Below are 7,072 nucleotides of genomic sequence, written 5' to 3' on the forward strand. Positions count from 1 at the left end.
ATAGCATGTATTTTTCTATTGCAATATAACAGCAGTAAATATATTTGCTACAAGTCTTTATGATTATTGGCTGATCTATTTGATTCTCTTTCAACCTTGTCCACCTTCTTTCTGTCATACACGTGTGTGTGCATGGGCACACACACACACACACACACACTCACTGGGTAGCTGGGAAGTCTGCAATTAAACCTAAGTCCAAACATTTGATCCTCCAAAGAGGAAATCATTATGGGGAACGTGACATAATTTGAGGTGTTTTGATTAACAGAGGAAATAAAGTGAGAGCAAAGCTTTTGTCCTTGGGTGAGTGATTTAAATCCAGACAAGCAGGAATCAAAAGGAGATGAAGGAAGGCATTTCTTAAGATACTGTTATAAACACCTTAGCAAATCTCTTTTCACACTCTCCTATGCCTGTCACAATCAAGCAGCTGCTGTGATTCATCAAATCACTCTTTTATATAGGGCACTTTCCTGTCCTTCTGCAAATGGAATGCCACTCAGATAAAGAGAAGATATGACAAATGTAGATTTGTTACCCTCCATTTTCAGGGTAATTACCAAATTATCAAAAGAATTACCAAACTGATCTTTAGATATTTTATTTTTAAATGTACTTCCTCTTGGTGATATTATTAAAATGATCAAACAATGTAGATTTTGTACAGAGAACAACACACTCCAATTCTGAGCACTGATGAAAATAAGGTGACCACAGTAACACTCCAGTTGTATCGCCTTTCTTTGGCTTTTGCTCCCCAGATGACATTTTGTCTCAATGTGGCGACTCCATTCAACTCGCTTCTTGAAATGTCAGGGCAGTGGGGCCTTTCTCATAGCTATAAATCTGAATGAACAGAGTTTCATCATCCTTTCACTCTGAATGTCTTATTTCCATTGTAATTATATTTTCTGTATGCAGAGCATTTTTGAGTTTTCAAAAGGCCTCATATTTTTTATATTCAGCTTTTGAAAACAATCTGACAAAGTAGGCAAGAGAAACATAATTATCCTCCAATCCAAACTCCAGATGAGGAAGAAAAGCTCAGGAAAGCCATAGGACTTGCCCAAGGTCACATTCAGAAGGAAAACTGGTCTTTCTCCAAATCTTATGACTTTGGTTTAAACCCTGGACAGGCATTGATGGATATGGACATAATACACTAAGGGTGTCCTGCTCCCCTTATTCGTCTTTGGGGATCAGATAGGATGAAGGAGTGTTTCCATATGAAGTGCCTTCACTCAAAACTAGAGATGGATTACAACTATATCCCTACATGGGGAAAGGACTGGAGAACAAGAAGAGGTCATTCAATTATAAGAATACGTGGGCTCACAACAATTTCATTTTTTCCCAGCCACCTTATCTTTGTTTGTCAGTGCTGGGAACTTGGTATTAATTTTTTCTGTTACAATCTTGGGCCTCTGGAAGCTTGTTCTTGCAATCCACCTGTCAGTTGAGCTCAACCTGATGAGCCATCCCATCTTCCATGGGGTGTTTGGTGCTGCTCCCCAGGTTTTGTGAATACCTACCTCTCTTGTTCTGAGACTCTGAGCCCCCTGCTTGTACTTTTCTCTCATGGCCTTTTACATTCCCACCAGTAATGTATGCAAATTCCAGTTTCTCTATATCCTCACCGGCACTTGATATTTTCTGCTTTTTTGATTACAGCCATCCTAGTGGATGTGAAGTGGCATCTCATTGTGGTATTTATTTGCATTTCCCTGATGACTAACATCACATAATTTAAAAATTTAAAATTTTAATAACAAAAAGTTCTCAAGTGAATTGGGGAAATGAGAGTCAATATTATAAAATATTGAATAAAGAGAATGTTTTTCTCTTTTCTCTAAGTAGCTTTAATATTATTAACTAATTCAGATAATGCCTGGCTTATAAAACTTAACTCTTTATTGGTGTTTGACTAAGGGACTTTTGCAATTCATCATGCTAGAACAAAGAAAAAAGTCCCCCCACCTTATTATACACCATATTGCCTCAGAACAGAGTTATTTTTCATATCCCTTATCTTACAAACTTATCCCATTGAGCTACACTTATACAAATAATTGTAAATGCCTCCTACTGCAGAATTTAATTTTGATTGATGGAAACCCAGTCTTGAACCTACAAAGCGCGTGCTGCTGAGGGAACCAAAAAATGAGACAGATGTTTAAGAACATGTGTATTCTATTTCACCTTTTAACTTTAACTGGAGATAATAAATGAACACCAACAAAATAGTCCGTATGCCAAAGTTTTGGTTTTGAATTTGGTGCACTCAGTAAGATTCTTTTTCAATTAATAATAAACAGTAAACTTAGAATTCATAAATACCTGATATATATAATTTGTAAGGCGGTTAAAGTTAGTCACTTTCTGTGCAGACGTCTATGCCAAACTCTATTAAAAGTTTCATCAGGTTAGGAATTTCTTATCTAAAGGGTCTATGTGCCCTTGCTCTCCCCATAATTGTCTTCAGTAGAGTGAACTTGATTAATGGACTGTTTCATTTTTCAGGATAAAGCTAACATTTTCCTTTTCCCAGCAATGCTAGCAAATTACTTGATTAATATCAAAAAGCTCTCATTCACACATAACCTTTGAATAAACAAGTTGTGATACTGTTGGCAACATGTTAAGAGGGATTCCTGTAAGTAGGCTATAAAGGAAATTGCCTTTGTAATTCAATGTATAAAGAGGAAGCCTGTTTTTTTGCTTGCTACAAATCTCCCTCCCTCCCTCCCTCTCTCTCTCTTTCTCTCTCTCTAAGTGGAGAATGTATAATGAAATGTAGCCAAAGCAGAATATGCTTTCTCAATGCTGGGGTTCCATTTGCATTGCCTTCACCACTGGAAGCCCAGGAAGAAAACTGTGAAACACTTATGGAACTTGAACAGAGTTTCTAATTCATAATTTTACAGTTCTCCAGCTTACCCTTAAAGTGTGGCAACAGAGAGTAATCCACACCATATTGATTGAAAGATAACCCTCCAAAAGACTTTTCTAATATTAATTACTTAAAAACCCAGGGTCTGGATACCAGCTACTCTAATGGAGCACAGAAAAGCTCTTTATGAATAAGAAAAAAAAATGTAGATTAAAGTGGAAGAAAGAGAAAGGAAGTAAAATATTATAGCCGTATACCAAATACTTTATACGAAAGCTTATGCATGTAGAAAATAAAACCTACTCTTAGTTGCAGCATTGTTAGCTGCCTATCCCGTGTTCATTTCTTCTTTAGAGATAACTATTAGAACACCACTATTAGAACTTTGTCATAGCTTTTTGCCCAGATCCAGTTGATGGGTTGTCCTTGGTCCCAGCCAGGGATTGGCAAACTCTGGGCTCGGGGGCCAAATCAGGCCTACCATCTGTTTTTATATGGCCTGGGAACTGAGATTAGTTTGTACATTTTTGAGTGGTTGAAACAAATCAAAAGAAGAATAGTGTTTCATAATATGTGAGAGTTATATCAAATTTCAGTGTCCATAAATAAAGTGTTATTGGAATAGAGCAACACTCAATCATTTATGGATTATCTATGGCGGCTTTCATGCTAGAACGGCAGAATTGAGTGATTACAACAGAGACCGTATGGCCTGCAAAGCCTAAACTATTTACTATCTGGCCTGTTACAGAAAAAGTTTGCCGACCCTTGGTCTAAGCCAATTGTGATAGTCCTGTCTCTTGCTTTTCCAGGCTCCAATCCAGCTGGCAGTGCCCATGTGACAATGAAATGCAAGCAGCGGTCTGCTGGGGAAAACTCTGGAACGTCTTTGCTCTCTTCATAAAAGGCTGGCATCTTAACACCCCTCAGGTTTTGAAAATAAAAGTGAAATCTGGATGTGAGAGGAACCATCTTGCAACCATGGGGTGATGAATATAAAAGTAAAAGCTAGCACCCTAGCAAAAAAGGAAAGGACCCTGAGTACCCGATAAAGTTTGTAAGCAGCTGAATCAAGGCCAATACCTGCTTTACTACCAGACTTCCCATTATGTAAGAAAAATTACCCTTGTCTGTAAGGCAGTCCTCATTGGGCATTCAGTCACCTGCAAGCAAATGCCTTTCTTACCGACATGCCCTTCTTTTTCTTTCCTTAGGTGTAGAACCTTGTCAGTCTTGATTGCATAGGAAGACTTGTGGCAGCTGGAGAGCACTTCCCAGTATTTTTATAAAATGCCCAAGCGAGTAGCCATCCAATCTCTCCACAGGTAAAGTCACTTGACGTTGCTCATCCTACCAAACTAGTCTCCCCAGTGGCATTATCTTGATACCTGGGAACGTGATTATGAGAACAGTCTATTTTCCTTTGTCATTACAGTTCACAGCAGAAGTTCGTTATACAGCTGTTGATAGTGGCACCCTTCTCCCTGTACCCACCTCCCCTCCACCTAAGTTACACATTCTACCTTTTGTTTCCCTGGATTGTTTAGGTTAGAATGCCTTTCCCCACTTATATATATGTATTATGTCAGTTTACGTACTCAGCTCTGAGCTTCTTAAGGACAACACCATGTCTCATTGACCTCTGTCATTCTAGCATCTAGCAGAGTGTCTCAGGTGATGAAAAAATGAATAGAAGGAAAGTAGGCAGCACAGTTGTTAGATGAAAGAATACAATGTGGAACACAACAAATAATCCTTTTTTTAAAATTATTTAATGTTTATTCGTTGTTGAGAGAGAGAGAGAGAGAGAGAGAGAGAGGGGGAGGGGCAGACAGAGAAGGAGACCAAATTTGAAGCAGGCTCCAGGCTCTGAGGCATCAGCACAGAGCCCGACATGGGGCTCAGACTCACAAACTACGAGATCATGACCTGACCTGACCTGAAGTTGGATGCCACACAGGTGCCCCAAATAATTCTTTAATTTAGGAGATATTTACTGAGTGCCTAATTTGTGCCCTTTTCTGGGTGATGGGGATAAAGTGATGAGTAAAACTAACATCATCACAAAAGCTAACATTTATTGAGTACTTTCTAAATACTAGATACTATTCTAAGCACTTTACAAGTATTGGCTTATTTAATCCTGACAATAATCCTGTTTTGGGAGCACCTGAATGTCCGACTTCAGCTCAGGTCATGACCTTGAGGTCCATGAGCTTGAGCCCCGCATGGGGCTCTCTGCTGACAGCTTGGAGACTGGAGCCTGCTTCAGATTCTCTGTCTTTCTCTCTCTCTCTGCCCTACCCCACTTGCACTCTGTCTCTCTCTCTGTCTCAAAAATAAACATTTAAATTTTTTTTTTAAATCCTGTTATCATTCCCATTTCACAGATGAAAAACCTGAGACACAGAGATGTTAAGTACCTTGACCCAAATCACATAGTTATGTGCTTGAGTTAGAACTGGAATTTATCTGCAGTAGATTTAGTTCCAGGATACTACTTCTTTTCTTACACCATATTTCCAAGCTGCTTCTCTGATACACTGCGTGCAGGGAATATGGTATGAAGAAAACAAATGTCCTCCATGATGGGATTCCAAACCATAATGAAGTAAGATACAGTTTGTACAGTGGAGGTCTAGATCCAGCATGCGAGGTTTTAAGTCCTGACTATTGCATGTACTATATAACTTTGAGTATATTAACTAACTTCTCTGTACCTCAGTTTCCTTATTAGTAAACTGGGATCATAGTATTTTCTAACTTAAAGTGTTATTGTATGGATTGCATGAATTAATGCATGTAAAGTACTTAAAGAAATGCCTGGAATATTTTAACTGTAAAACAGAGTTTGGATATGATTATTGTTATTGTTGTGGATGGTTTTATAATTATTACATTACAATAATAGTTACATAGCTATTATTACTATCCCTATGCTCAAAGAACATGTAATCAGACCATAAATTAAATTATCTCACAAATGATTGTGTAGTAACAAATAGTGATTAGACATTAAGCAGGTAGATCAGTCAGGACTCTCCAGAGGACTAGAACCCAAACCAAAGCCGATGGCATAGATGATAGATAAGATAGATGATAGATAGAGAGATAGATAGGGCTATTATAAGGAATTGGCTCACAAAATTATGGAGCCTGAGAAGTCCCAATAGTCCCAAGATTTGCTGGAGAGCCAGGAAAGCCAATGATATAAATTGTGGGCTAAGTGAGACTGACCTTTGCCCCAGGTCAAAGATAGGCAGAGAGAGAAAATTCTCCTTTACTCAGTCTTTTGTTTCATTCAGTCCTTCAATGGATTGGATGAAGCCTGCTTGCATGGGAGCATACTCTGTTTACCAATTTAAATGTTAATTTCATCCAGAAACACCCTCATAGACACATTCAGAATGATATTTCGCCAGATGTCTGGGCACCTGTGACCCAGTCAAGTTGACACATAAAATTGATCATCACAATCGCTTCTCGGCCTTTTGGCTAAGATCAAGTGTAAAATTGATCATAAGTCCACCTTTTGTTAACTTGGCACTGATATGCATCTCCTTAAACTATACTTAATCTCCAAATACAAATCATAATTCCACTGAACATGACAACTATTCTGCAAATAACCACAAATACAGTAACCTCTTCCCTAGAAGAAAGGTAAAATCCTTGAGTGATGTCTATTCCTTTCCTTGATATCCCATAATTTAAGTACTATGATGTAAATTAACAATATTTATATTCTGGGATATGAAGTCAATGCATCTTATGTTACATAAGCATATAAGAGAAGGAAGAAAGCAATATTTGCTTAGTCTGTAGGTATACATATATATCACATACACACACAAACATATTCAAAACAAAATAAGGAGTAAATAGTCATGACAATTACAGTCTTTGTTTCTGTAACTAGTCACATGATCATAGCTGGTATTTATAGCTACCTTTCCCCACTACCCATTCTGCATTCCCTTGGCCTTTATTAAGTACCTCAGCTGGTCTTGGTTCTTTACCTAGTGGGGTGACCTAAACCTCCATTCCTGAAGGGTATGGATCATTAGTAGTCCTGTCTGGATTGGGTTGTTATACTTTTCCATTGACCTTAATCACAGGGCATGGTAATACTAAGAGATACCCTGAGGAATCTCTTCTATTCCAGATATACTCTTTCTC

Source organism: Panthera uncia, chromosome B4 (genome assembly GCF_023721935.1).
Source record: "Panthera uncia isolate 11264 chromosome B4, Puncia_PCG_1.0, whole genome shotgun sequence".
Classification (NCBI taxonomy): domain Eukaryota; kingdom Metazoa; phylum Chordata; class Mammalia; order Carnivora; family Felidae; genus Panthera; species Panthera uncia.